Source organism: Pteropus alecto, unplaced genomic scaffold (genome assembly GCF_000325575.1).
Source record: "Pteropus alecto unplaced genomic scaffold, ASM32557v1 scaffold34, whole genome shotgun sequence".
Lineage (NCBI taxonomy): Eukaryota > Metazoa > Chordata > Mammalia > Chiroptera > Pteropodidae > Pteropus > Pteropus alecto.
Window position 1 is genome coordinate 997,941 of NW_006435763.1, and position 13,587 is coordinate 1,011,527.

Here is a 13,587-nt window from a genome sequence, read left to right on the forward strand (position 1 = left end):
GGCTACAAGACTTGGATTCAGATCTGAACACAGCCACTGTGTGTTTTAAGCAAAATTTTTAAGACGCCATTTTTTCATCTATAGAACAGGGAGAATAAAAGAGTCCTACCTCATAGGGTGGTTACTCGTTTTTAAATAAGAAAAAGGATGTAAAAGCACATGGTCCAGTACTGCCTTAATAATAGATACGAAATGTTACAAATAATAGCATGGTAATTATCATCACTACTGATAACGCTGGCAAAATCTAAGTTACTCTCTGCTATTCGCAAACACAAACCTAAAACACGGTTCCGGACCAGGCTTTTACGTGTCTCTGAATTTTCTTCGAAGCCCCAGACTCTCATCCCCAGTGGTTTCCAGGACATGCCTCTGGGGATCTCATGATGGCCCTGTTAACAAACCCCAAAGGTACTCGCTGTTGTCCCCTCTTCTCCAGACCCCCACGTGTCTGTTTCCAGCATCCAGACGGAAAACCCACTGTGCTCCCGAGAAGTCCGCAGTGGGGACGTTCCACGGGGGCCGGATGGCACCTCCTGAGTTAAGCTCCCAGTACCTGTCCCTGGATTACTACACAGCTCTGTCCACAGGGGCTCCGCCACGCGACCCCCAACCCAAACCTGCAGAACGCCCGGTGCTTACTGAACGCAGGGAAGGCCATTTTATTAATATCGAACTCCAGGTACACAGGGTAACTCATGAACATATTCTCGCTCTTACAGATAAGACTGGAATCCCTTTGCCCATTCCTTCCAAACCAGTTCCTCCCTCTTCCTCCCTCACCAGAGGCGACCACATCCATCTATTTCAATGTATCCTTCTAGGCATTTTCCGTTGCCTATACGTAATACATATGAGTTACAGGAATATACAGGAAATATGTAGGAAGTCTAGCTAGTTTTCGTTTGTTGCTATATCAATAGCATGTTTTCCCACATATTCGTTGCTACCTGCTCTTATTTTTAATTCGACGATGTCTTACGGAGCTTTCTGTATTGGTACACGCAGATGAACATGGTTCTTTTTAACTTCTGTAAGATACTCTGTAGGTTGACTGATGAACACTTAGGCTGCTTTTAGGTTACTTCCACTGTTTTCCTTTCTCTCTCCTTTTTTTTTATCCCTCACTGCTGTGTGAACATCGCCAGGCCCGCCTCCCTGGCCAGGCTCTCTGGGAGATAGAAGGAAGCCTCCTCTGCCCTCCGAGCTCGGTCCCCCAGCACTGTCCTCTCTTCAAGAGCCAAGTGGACACACGCCACTTCTCAAGCACACCTTCTGCCTGCAAACCTTCCGCACGTCTGGAAGCATCGCCACTCGGGGAAATTCTAGGAGTCCTACCGAGCCCACCGTCCATCCTGCACACCACCTCCGCGGGCTTCCCTGCAACCCCATACATCATGAGCCCCTCAATCTTGGACTCCTCGTCCCCCTTCGTTAGACTGCAACCTCCTCCGAACGAAGGGAAGTCCTCCATCGCCTGTAGCAGCTCACAGCACAGTCACTTACTTAATCATCCCCATCGAGATGAAAGTGGACAGGCCAGCCTCTGTCCCTGTCTTCCTCTGGTTCAAGCTAGCCACAGACATTCAAGCCACTTCCATGCACATCAATATACCGACTCCTCCCACCCTCAGAACAACCAGCCGGTCAGGTCAAGGTCATCCGGGCGGTGCAACAGCCTTCATTAAAGATGGGGAGACTCCCTCGGAAGTTGAGTGGCAGGCAGGTCGAGGTGGGAGGGTGAACATCAGGAGCCTCTGCAGAAGAGCTTGGCCAGGGGGCTTTCAAGATTATTCGTGTTGTCAAAATGGGAGCCGGGTTCACCCCAGCCGCCGTCACGCCATCTCCCCAAAGGCAATCTCTACGGGACTAAGATTTTTGCCAAACCCAATATCACCTGCGCTTATTATTTAAATCCGTGAATTATTTTAAAAACGCTTTAACGTTTAAAACATCAACTTTAGTTTCACTCTACATGGTAGTAGCTGTGAAACTGTGGGTTCGTGTGCTATTATCGTTTGTTTCCAAATACTAACCAAAGACAAGACGTAATTACTCGCTTCTGTTTTGCATTCAGCTGCAGCCCTTTTAAAACGATCTTGTGTATCACCAGTGACAACACGCTTTGGGAAACTGTCATCAGAATACGACGAAGGAGACAACTTTGGGTCATCTTTATTCACTGCGAAATGTTTAAATCAATTTCATTTTAAGGAAAGGCAGTGCTCCGGAGAAATTTGGGATTATCTTTCTCTGAAAGAGAAAATACGACCTCTCTATTGGGAAAAGTTACTTGATCTTAGACTATGAGCAGTTCGCGACAAGCGACTTAACTTGTCCATCTCTGCATCCTGCATGGTGATAGCTACGTCACCTCCAAATGTCTCAGGGCAATATCACCCCGGTGATCCTTCCTCCAGCTCTAGACCCCGAGGTTCTAGGAAGCTTCTAGAAGCCAAAGTCATCCAACCTGTCCGTGGAGGTCAGCAATCTGGGCAATCTCTTTGCCCTGAGCCCCCTTTCAGAGCAACAGAAGCCCAGCTTCTCAAGGAAGGCGAGAGCTCTGGAAATTCAGTTATTCAGGTCAACGATTACTCATCAAGCACTGGAGATACCATGCGAATAAAACCAACAGAGTCTTCGAATGGGAAGATGGTTCTCCTCCAGCCCTGTCCTCCCTACATCCTGCCCCAGGGTGGACCGACATCCCCAGAGCGTGACAGCTGTGCCTAGGACTGACCGGATGCCCAATGGGAATCCACTTCCTGAGCACAGCTCCTTGCCCACCTTCCTCCTGTCAGCATCCTAGATGTACGACCCAGGCCATAAGAATCCCTGGCCCTGGGGACCTGGCCTGGAATCCCACTGTCCACTCCCCAGCCATCCAGCTCCTCGGCAGTGAGTCCCGAGACCCAGACCTAGTCCCGGTGCAGCAGTCACCTTGGTGAGTCACTCCACCCCTCTGAGTGTCCCTAGCTGTCAAACTGGGATGTTCTAAGGCTGTTATGCCCCTGAAATTCTCCAGTCTTAGCCCGTGGCCGCCCTGAGCACAGAGAGCTCTCACCCCTGCAGGCGTTCATCTAAGGCTTGGCTGCCTGGAGGAGCCCCAGTGACTCCGGTACAGAGCGACTTCGTCACAGTCACCACCACCAGCCCCCGCCGTGGGCATCCGGTTACCAGCCCTGCACTCACACTGGGTGGCCGCTCCGCCGCTGTTATTTTTAGACTCCCCTCTCCTGTCCCTAACAAGAGCCAGATGCATCTGACGATTCCCGCCAAAGCGGGTCCCGCTGAAATTGCAGTCTGTAAGTAACTCCTGCAGGAAGCCAGACTCTACCGCTCCAGGGGTGAGAAGGGGAGCCTTCTCTTCCCGCCACCCCACCCCGTCCCCCGTTCCGTCCCTGGACAAGCTGAAGCCAACAACCGAGAGTCAGGCCTCTTGTTCCGTCTTGAGCGGCAGCTGCCCCCTCTCCCCATTCCGGCTGCTGCTGCCAATCGGCTCCTTTTCCAAACCCAGGAAGACATCCCCGAGCCCCTCCTCCCGCAGAGAGTCCCCCCACTGACCTTTAACTGCCTCTCCTGGAAGGGCTCTGCTCCCAGTCCCCATGCCTGGGACCCCACCGCACCTTGGGGTGATGGCTGCCACCACCCCAGCTCGGGAGTTCCCATGGCTAGAGAGCCCACCCTCACCTTGCCTTAGCCCCTGGAGCCCGTGTCAGAGGCCCCACTCGTCCACAGAGCTGGGCAGGGCAGTGAATACGTGTTGCAACACACACACAATTTTCTGCTCCCCCCGCCAGGAAGATGGCTGGACTCCTGTCCCCCAAAGAAATCCCGCCAACCGGCCAGCAAGCCACCACCATTCCATTTGGCCTGGAAAGGCATTCATATATTTTCATCTCGACAGACTTCCCTTCCTGGTCATGTCTGGCGGGGTTGTCTATGACAAAGGGCTCGGCTCCCCGTCAACCAAGAAGGCTGCAGAGGGCAGGGGATGAAAAGCAGGCCAGCGGAGCCCCTGAGACTGTGCAGTGTGCGCTTGGTTTTAGCTCCTGTGGGGAAGATGTACGTGAGAGGCCGAGAAAGGAAATGCAGATGAAACGTTGGCTTCCATTCCAGGAAGAAAGGGCCTTATAAACTACTCGTGTGTGTAGTGTGTAAGGGGTGGCAGGGAGGACCGGATGGATGTGAGCTGCGTTTGCAATCGGACGCCCTGTTAGCCCCTCATGAGCTGCGCCCTGGTCTGGAGCGCGGCCAGCCAGAGAGGGCGCGGCCCCTCCCCTCTGGGTGGGGCAGCACGGTGTCAACGCCAAGTCCGCAGCCTGGCCCTGCCCTCACACACCCCCTGGCCACCTCCATGGCTTTCGACACAAGCACCTGTCCCTGGATTTCAGGCCAATCGAAATTTCCACACTGGAAGGACACAGGCGGCTCCAGGCTGTGTGACCTGCTCTCCGCCTCCCACCCCGACTCCCTAATTCCCGGTGGGGTAGAGGTGGCTGATCCAAAACCCTGCAGTGGGAAAACAGGTTCTGCACCTTCCTGCCACCCTCCTGCCCCTCCCTCGGCTGTGGGCTTGGCAGCTGCCAAGGCCCCCACGGGCATCTGGGCCCTGACTTCCCCAGAAGGGTCTCACCCCACTCCCCGCGGGCATCTCCGGGTGGAGAAAAGGGGAGGGCTTGGAGGGAAGGCAGGTGAGGGGGAGGCAGATGGAGGTTCAAAGTCTGGCTCAGTGACCGAGAGACTGGCTTGCAGTGCCTGGCCTGGCGCTCCCCACCTGGAGCGAGAGGCTCCTGGGAACAGTGGAGAGCGTGGGCGCCCCAGCGCACTGCCAAGCTCCGACAGCTCTTTCCATCCTGTCTCTTCCAGACTGCTGGGGAAACCAGGCTTCTGCCCCTTCCTCGTCCCCTTCCACTTCCTCATCCCAAAGCCAGATGCCAGGGAGAGGCGGCCGGCAAAGGTGAGTGGCCTCCGGGATTGCTAACTGATTCGATTGAACAGAGGTGGCTGGAGACTTCTTTTTTAAAATCGTGGTAAAATATACATCACATAGTAATTTAATCAATTGTGAGTGTACAATTCGGTGGCATTAAATCTATTCACAATGTCGTATAGCCATCACCACTATCTATACCCGGAATGTTTCCATCCTGCCCAACAAAAACCTTGCACCCATTAAGCAATAATCCCAGTTCCCCTTCCCCCAGCTCCTGGTCACCTCTACTCTACTTTATGTCCCTACGAATTTGCCTGTTGTAGGTTCCTCACGTAAGTGGAATCACACACTGTTTGGGCTGCAGTCTTCAGCCCCTCTCCAAGGCCCTTACCTTTCCTCTGCCTGTCACTTTTCAGGCTGGTCTCCCCATTTTAGACGCAGATAAATTAAAAGATCACACACACACACCACCCCACAAACACATCTTTGGAGCTAGGAAGGGGGCAGTGCCCCTTTCCCCAAACGTGCAACTGGGTTGTCAGCGGTGTTTCGAAGTAAGGGGTGGCCCGGAGGGAGGGCTTCACTCTGTGGGGTCTCCCTCAGGTCCAGGTATCTCCGATGAGCCCCTATTTACGAGGCCCCCATGTCAGCCCAAATTAGGACCTTCCCAGAGTGTATTTAACACCCGAGATTTGGGAGCGTGTATAGTTGACACCCCACGATCTAATCCTCTCTTTCTCCAACCGTGGGTGGGACCCTCGAAGCCCCACCAAAGTGGAGAGGGGGACAGGCATCTTCCCAGCAGCGCCTTGAGGATCCTCCACCGCGCCAGACCCAAGAAAGTCGCTCCTCGCCGCTGGGGGGTGCAACCGAGCCCCCGCCCGGGCCGAGAAGGGTGCGCTGCTCCAGATGACCCACTGACCGGCCTGGGCGAAGCCCGTCCCGTCCGCTCGCTGAAGCTGGGAACTGTGCGCCGAGGTGCTGGGGACCCTCCTGGGACGAGGGGACTTGCCCTGGACTCCAAGAGACCCGGCGTGCAGCTGGCGGGGGCGAAGAAAACCGCCCTGACTCCTCCCCAAACTTTTCCCGCCCGCCCCGGCGCACAAGGCGAAGGAAGCTATCCGGGGGTGGGGAGGTGGAATTCGGGGTCCGAGTGAGCGCGGCGCCGGTGGGAAGTCAGTGCCCTCATAATCTCGCGGAAGAAGGATGAAGTTTCGGCAGGGAGGGGTGCCCCCCACGAAATGCAGACACCCCCCCTGGGCCCAGGACCTACAGGGCCCGCGCCCCCGCTGCCCCGCGCACGTTGCCCGCAGCCCCCCGACTTGTGAGCGCGGCCCGCGAACGCGACCCCAACTCACCAGGCGCTGGCGGCTGGACCAACGGATGGGCTGGGGCGCGAGGCGAGGCCACCGGGCTGTTTTGAAGCGCTGGGCTGGGACTGCGCGCCCGCCCTCCTCCCTCTCGGTGGTGCGGAGCCTCCTCCCCACGAACCCCTCCTTTCCCGGATCCCGCCTCCCGGGGCGTGATGTCAGGAGCCGGGAGAGAGGAGTGGGAGGGGCCGCGGGAGGCGGGTAGGGTACACCGGAGCGAAGGGCCGGGACCTGGGGGGCGCCCCCAGCCCCAGCCCCAGCCCTCCTCCCTGCGCTATCCCGCCAAGTTGGGGACAGAATCAGTAAAGCATCTGGGGAAAGCGGGAGAAATGGGAAGGAAAGTTCCTCGGAGCTTGAAGTCTCCCTGCGCTGCGCTCGCCCTCACGGGTTCCCAGCTCGCTCTTCTCTACTCCCCTCCCCGCCCCGCCCCGCCCCTCCCCTTCCTTCTCTTCCCCGGGGTCCGGGTTAAGAACAGGGTTCTGCTCTGGAATCCGACTCCTGTTTAGGACCCTTTCTCCGGCTCTTGTCCTGAATCTTTACTGCTTTAGTTGCCTTTTCTGGAACTAGAAGTCACATAGGACCGCTTTCCTTGCGTTGCTGTGAGACTTCAAAATGAGCATATATGCGTAGTGCCTGGCGCAGAGTAGGCAGGCGCTCAATCCATGTGAGCTACTGTTATTTTGATTATCTGGCACGGGGTCCTGGCCTTGGTGGGAGTTGGCAGGGCAACCGGGAACCTACTCTGACCTTTGAACTCACAGTCCTGGAATTTATTATCCCTGGATATGACATAAAAAGGCATAAAAAGGCTGCCTTTCTTTCCAGCCTCAGTTTCCCCACCTGGAAACTGAGAAGGCTGATCCGACCTAGAGGCTTTGGGGGGGTAGGGAAGGAGGCCAGAGGGCTCTGGGCCCCATCTGTGAGGAGGAAGAGGAAGGGGAGGAGAATTTAGTGTATTAAAAAATTGAAGAAATTCCAAAACAGGGCCACAACGGCATATGTCTAAGCTCGTAACAGGTTAATGTTATGTGCATACGACAAGAAATACAAGGCAAGAGACTTGTGCTACTAATAAGAGAATCAGAAAGCCTCGTAAGGGATACTAATTTATTGCTCAATAGCCGGACCAGCTGGGACTCCACGTTTCACTGTTGGGATGCCTGTCTTTTTTGAATCTTATTGGGAGCTCTGTAAGAGGACAGGCTTCTGGGTCTAAATTCCAGATCCTTAGGAGACTTGAGACCCCCTCCAAAGGGCCACCCCACCCCACCCCCCGCCGGGGCCTGAGTTTCCCAGTTGGTCCAGTGTTTGACCTGTTACATCTCTTTTCATTTTGAAATTCTAGAGTTAATCAAGGGTCTCATCTCCCAAGCAAGAGATTCTTTGTAGAGCTGGAGAGGAGGCAGAGAGGTGTTCGTTTGAACTGAGGAGGAGACCCGTATGAAAGGGGAGGAGAGTGAGATCTGGCTGCTACGGCCAAGCGTGGCCCACCCACCAGCAGGGACAGAGGCCCCTGCCTGTCCATGGCCATCTGGAGGACAGAGAGAACCCACAAGGCTCTCCCAGCATGTACAGTCCAGGTGGGGCTGGGGCAGGTCTGCCATTTGCTGAGCACTTACCTGTGTACCAGGTACTTGACAAACATTACCCTCAACATAACACAACAGCTCGTGAAGATACCGAAGCTCTGAAAATCTACCCAAGAAACTTACCCAAAGGCCCTATGTGAGGGATGGAGCACAAGTCAGAACCTAGACCCACTGAAGCAAACCCCATTCTCCTCTTCCCATTATAGAGCCATTTACTAAATGATGACCATGGTCAAGCCATTATTTCTACCGTATCCACATGCCACCGGAACTAGTGTTCACTTAATATTTCCCTTTAAATCAACTCTGTTTATTTAACTATATTTATTTTAAAAGGAAGCCCTATATTATGGTAAACAGGAAACCAGTGCCATCTACCAGAAATAGAAGACAAACTTACAAATCTAAACACTGCCCAAAGAAAACAGTATTCGTTCATTCTAGCCAGATACTGTTGCCGGAAAGAGCCCGTGAACCTGAGGTTCAGGATCTATTAAAAAGGGAGATCGGCAGGTGTAAGAGAGGTGTTGGAGACACGCGAGTCCAGGACACTTTCTCTTTCCTGTAATCAGAATTATCGCAAGATCACTGGAAAAGGGAATGGCCTTCCCGGTCTGTGATTCAAAGCTAGGTGACGCCTTCTCCCTCTGTCACCTAAACCACCTCCCGTGTGCCTGCTGGTGGGGTGTGCCCCATACTGGGAAGAACCTGGCCAGACACCAAGTTGCCTCTCCAGGACCCAGAGAAAGGAATGGATGGATTGCTGCTCTCTCTCATTTCAAAACCCTCTCCAGAGCCCCACCTCCCTGTGCCATTCACCTGCCAGGTGTGCCTCTTCATTTTCTCTCTTTAAATATCCACCTATCTCTCCAGTAAGACTGGAGGCAGAAATCTGCCTTCTACCTACTCGTATCCCCTCTCCTGGTGTTTCAAGAATAAACTTGAAACCTCAGCATCATGTGGGGGAGAAGTAAGAGTGTGTCTGATTAAATTCTGGGCCCCAGTTCTTCACCGTTCCACAGTAACGTATACATTCACACTCCAGATGTAACCTTATGGCGACTGGAGCAACCTTCCCCCTTTACCTTGGGCTAAGCCATATGACTGGCTTTGGCCAATCAGATGTTAGCAGACTTCACACACGCAAAGGTCTGGAATGTGTTTAGGAGGTGGGGGTTTGCCTTCTTGTGCTTTTGCCATTTCTATAAGCAGAATATGCCTCGGGTAGCCCACTAGCCCCAGAAAAATGAAAGATGTGGGGGTCAGAACTACGCTCGTTGACCTGTAGAACTTCCATCTGGGACATAGAGCATGTCTATTGCTGCATGTCACTGAGGCATCATGGTTGTTTGTTTTCGCAGTAGTAGCTGGTCAATAAAAGGATCATCTAATATGGGGAGGGAGAGAGGACTGTAAGAAAGGCATCTGAAGGCATGGAAGGCCGTGGAGAAGGCTCGGGGGTTGGTTCAGGGTTGGGCAGAGAAGGGAATCGAGAACTCAGTGATTTCTCGTGTGTCCTTCCTGGCTTGAACGTTTTAAGGTTCTTCCAGTTTCTTACAACTTGCTCCTGTTGACCCTTTCCTGTCGCAGAAGCAATGCTAAGGGTGTCCACGTCTGGGGCAAATCTGATCCCAAACTTGGAACTGTAGTAGAATATGTAACGGAGAAGAATGCGTGGACTCTCGTCAAGAAGAAGGGAGATCTAAAAGGATCCATAAAGTCGTGACTGACATAGACCACATGCAAGCACAATTCAGCCACCGAAACCTGCTTTTGGTTGGGGGTTCAGTTCAATCTTGACAGATGTCAGAGGCTTTACTCACTTCCATTCCATAACCACTTCCTTTGAAAACAAATGGGTGGGTGGGCTGCTCAGATGGCACCCGTGTGAACCTGCCTCCTGGGGTTCACGCCCTTGTGTCCCCCCCTCCCCTTGAGAGTGGACTGAATGTAACAACTGGCTTTCAATGAATAGAATAAGGCAAAAATGATGGATGTCACTTTCGCGATGAGGTTATAAAAACTGACTTGTGTCTCGTTAGCAGACTCTCTATTGCCTTCTAGGTTTGCGGCTTTTGCGAAGTGAGCTGCCGTGTTAGGCCCACGTGGCAAAGAACAGAGGGAAGCTCTGGCCAGTAGCGAGGCAGGAAGTGAGGCCTTCAGTCCAGCAGCCCCCAAAGACCAGAATGCTGCCCAAACCAATGAGCTGAGAAGCAGCTCCTTCTCCGGTGGAGCCTCAGATGAGACCCTAGTTCTGGCCAGTGCCTCAATGGAAGCCTTGTGAGAGGCCCCGAGGCATTGGATTCAGTTAAGCCATGTCCAAATTCTTTACCCACCAAAACTGTGAGTTCACAAATGTGTATTGCTTTAAGCTGCTAAATTTGAGGCCCATTTGTTACGCAGCAGTCGACAACTAATACAGAAACAAAGAAAAAAATGAATCTCCATTGGCTGAGACGGGGGTAGGGCTGGGTTCTAGTTGTGGCTTTTGTATTAGTCACAATAGGCTAGGTTATGCCATGATAACAAATGATTCCAAAATTCCTCTGTCTTACAACGTAATAAATGTTGATATATCTTGCTCATCTACTATGCCCATGATGGGTTGATTGTGACCATGTGTCCATATCATCTTTACTTTAGGATGCGGGCTGATGGAGCAGCCTCTATATGGACCACTGCTGGTGGAAAATTAAGAGGATGAACCACCCATTGGCTGTTAAAAGCTTCTGCATGCTCACGTATCATTGGCAAAGCAAGTCATGAAGCCAAGTAGCAAAAAAACCTCCCGCTAGCTATGTTATCTTGGCAAGTCACTTTGATTTTGGCTTACAGCTCTAAATGCTTCTGGATATAAGAATACAGCAAGCACAGTCAAAGGCCTCACAAGCAGCATTTCTCTTGGCTACTCTTCCAGATATGAAGCAGGATCCTCCAAACCAAAGGCCCTGCGATCAGCACTTCTAGGCATGGCTCTGCTGGTCGCCCATCCTGCCGCGAGAGACACAGCTGGGAAAGCCCCTAGTGCTCGCTGCATGAAGAGGCAAGAAATCTGAATTCTTGGAGTGGGATCTGGAAAATATGCTCTCTTGAGACCATTTCCTCCTGGTTACCCTCCTCCACAGACTGGGCTGGGGGCGGGATGGAGACAAGGGTTTCCAGCAGAGGAACACTCCCACTTAAAGCTGGGAGCTCTGGGTCTCATCGCTTCTCCCTGTCATAAAACTTCCTGCAAGTACGAGAAGAGTTCACAACCGTAATTGCCAAAGTCACGGCCAGAGAATTCCCAAACCTCTTGAGATACGGCCCATAATGATGCTGCAGTAGGCTTTCATGTCTTTTAAAGATAACACACGTAATGAAGGCAAGGGTACAGGGAGTAGAACGAATCTCAGGGGTGGTGTCTGGGTTTTTCCCGTTATGGAAATGTTTGGCATGATGACCCCAAACATCTGGCTGCTTGACTGTAGTTCCCAGTTTTCATCAGGAGGTTTGGCACCACAAGGACAGAGCTTCCGAGCTCTCCCAGACTTCAATTTCCCTGAAATATAGTCGGAAAGAGTAACAGAAAGTAGGGCAGTTTGCTCCTACCAGCGTCATTACAAGCGTCTGGAGCCCAGGAAGGGCCCTGGGATGTTCTTGGCAAGTCACAGAAGTCCCCAGGTATTTCCCAGTGTGGCAAGGCGAGGAGAGGCCAGCGCTCCTGGCCCATCTTCTCAAAAGACACAGGGGAAGAAAAAGAAGTCCCTGTTACTAAAAATGTCCCATGAGGCACTCTCATTCTCCTGGGAGCTTAAGCATAATCATAAATAAGAGCATCCTTTGTACTTTTCTAAATACTTTTAATTACTCCCCCCCCAAAAAAATCCCTCCCTCCCTCCCTCCCTTCCTTCTTTTCTTCCTTCTTCCTTCTTTCCTTCCTTCTTCCTTCCTTCCTTCCTTCCTTTCCTTCCTTCCTTCTTTCCTTCCTTCCTGCCAATCGCTCAGGGAAATAATATTTTCCCAATTATTCATTTAACTTTACTTGATATGAATCTCCCATATACCATACACTGCTTAAGTGAAGCAGTGAACAAACTTGTCAAAAAACCCTTGATCTCATGGAACTTACTAACCAACACTGGTCAGTTCTACTCATTATTCTGCTTGACGCTGACACGGGTTTGGCTTGGTTTGGTTTGCCAAGATTCCTGGGTATCTTTGTGCATGTGGGTCGTCTCGTAGGCTGTAAGACCATAGAAATATCCCTGTAAGCTGGGTGACCCTGGGCCCAGCCAGGCAATGCCGGCCTCCGGACTCAGGCCCAACTCACAAGTGCTTATGAATCTTGGGGTATGGGGAAGGATGTCTTCCTACTGAAGTCACACACAGACACACACACACACACACACAGACACACAGACACACACACACACACACACACACATACACACACACACACTTATGGTCCCACAGTTCAAAATTCAAAGAATGACAGGGCATGTAGGAGCTGGGGAGACAGAAATTCTTGTGCATTTTCACGCTTCCAGGCAGGAAGGTGTTGGATGCATTCCAGGCTTCAAAGGAGGCTCTTGATCTTCAAGTCCTCATCCCTGAGCAGTCTGGGATGCCCCCCTCATGTGGGGTTACAGCCCTTTCAGATGCGTTTGTTTCTGTTCGCCCTCATTTGCCATCCCCCGTAACATCCCCTGAGAGGTGGTGGCCCAGGACAAGGCAGCCTCACCCTCCAGACTCTGGCCGTTGCCTCCAGCAGCCAGCACAGGGTAGGTGCTCGGTAGAGGGGTTTTTGCCCATTAATACTGTTTACAATCTGTAAGTATATTTTTTAAATGCTTTATTCGTGTGCTGTCCTACACATTGTCTTCATTCCCCAACAAAACACAAGCTCCTTGAATGCAGAGGCCACATCTGTCTTTCCCATGGTTTTGTCACCAGTGCCTGACACACAGTGGGTGATCGCTCAGCGTTCCCGCTAGTCTTTACTGTGCCTTTACGAAAGTTAGAAAAAGGTGCCCCTTCCAAACAGATGACTTAGAAAAAGGTGTCCTTTCAGGGCACTCCGCTTGACATAAAGACGGCACCTTTGTGAAAAGGAAAAAAAAGGTCCCTTCTTCCAGGCAAATACAATCCCAAGCCAGGCTCATGGCTTGGTGAGCAGTCTGTGGGTGACACCCCCTTTGCTCCCCGCTGGGAACTCGTGTGCCATCTTCAAACTCTGCAACAAGAGACGGGAGCACTAGAATCAGTAAACAGTTGGCGAATGAATTAATGAATGACGTGCAAGTCCCTGGGGATGTGTGGTGGTTTTAAAACATGTTTGCAAATTCTTTGACAGCCAGTTGAGAGCTGAGGCTCACTGACTGGTGTGCAGTCATCCAAGAGAATATGGTAGGAGTGATGCTTTATGACTTTCAAGGCTGGGCCAGAAACGGCCAGGATCTGCCTGGTTCTCTGAGCTGGGACGATAGTGATGAGCAGAAATAAATACAGCCCGTGCCCTCGTGGAGTTTACAGGCTGGTAGGGTGGACTATCACTGGGATGGCCATAGTCTTTATCACTCAAAGTGGGATAATTTGAGAGTGCCATTCATAATGGCAGTGGGACAATAATTGTTAATAGGAACAGTCCCAGGGACGTGGATGCACAACCACATTACTAGGAAGGAAGGAAGGAAGAAAGGAAGGAAGGAAG

The 13,587-nt window shown here is 52.1% G+C and overlaps 1 protein-coding gene across 1 annotated transcript in view; it reads right to left on the minus strand.

Annotated features, from left to right (window-relative positions):
- The window catches only part of EMP2 (epithelial membrane protein 2), a 32,544-nt gene extending 26,101 nt beyond the window's left edge, over positions 1–6,443 (minus strand). The window contains exon 1 of the mRNA XM_006910881.3: positions 6,295–6,443. The gene's annotated coding sequence lies outside the window, so the exon portion shown is untranslated. The remainder of the gene's footprint in view (positions 1–6,294) is intronic.
- Positions 6,444–13,587: the final 7,144 nt, after the last annotated feature.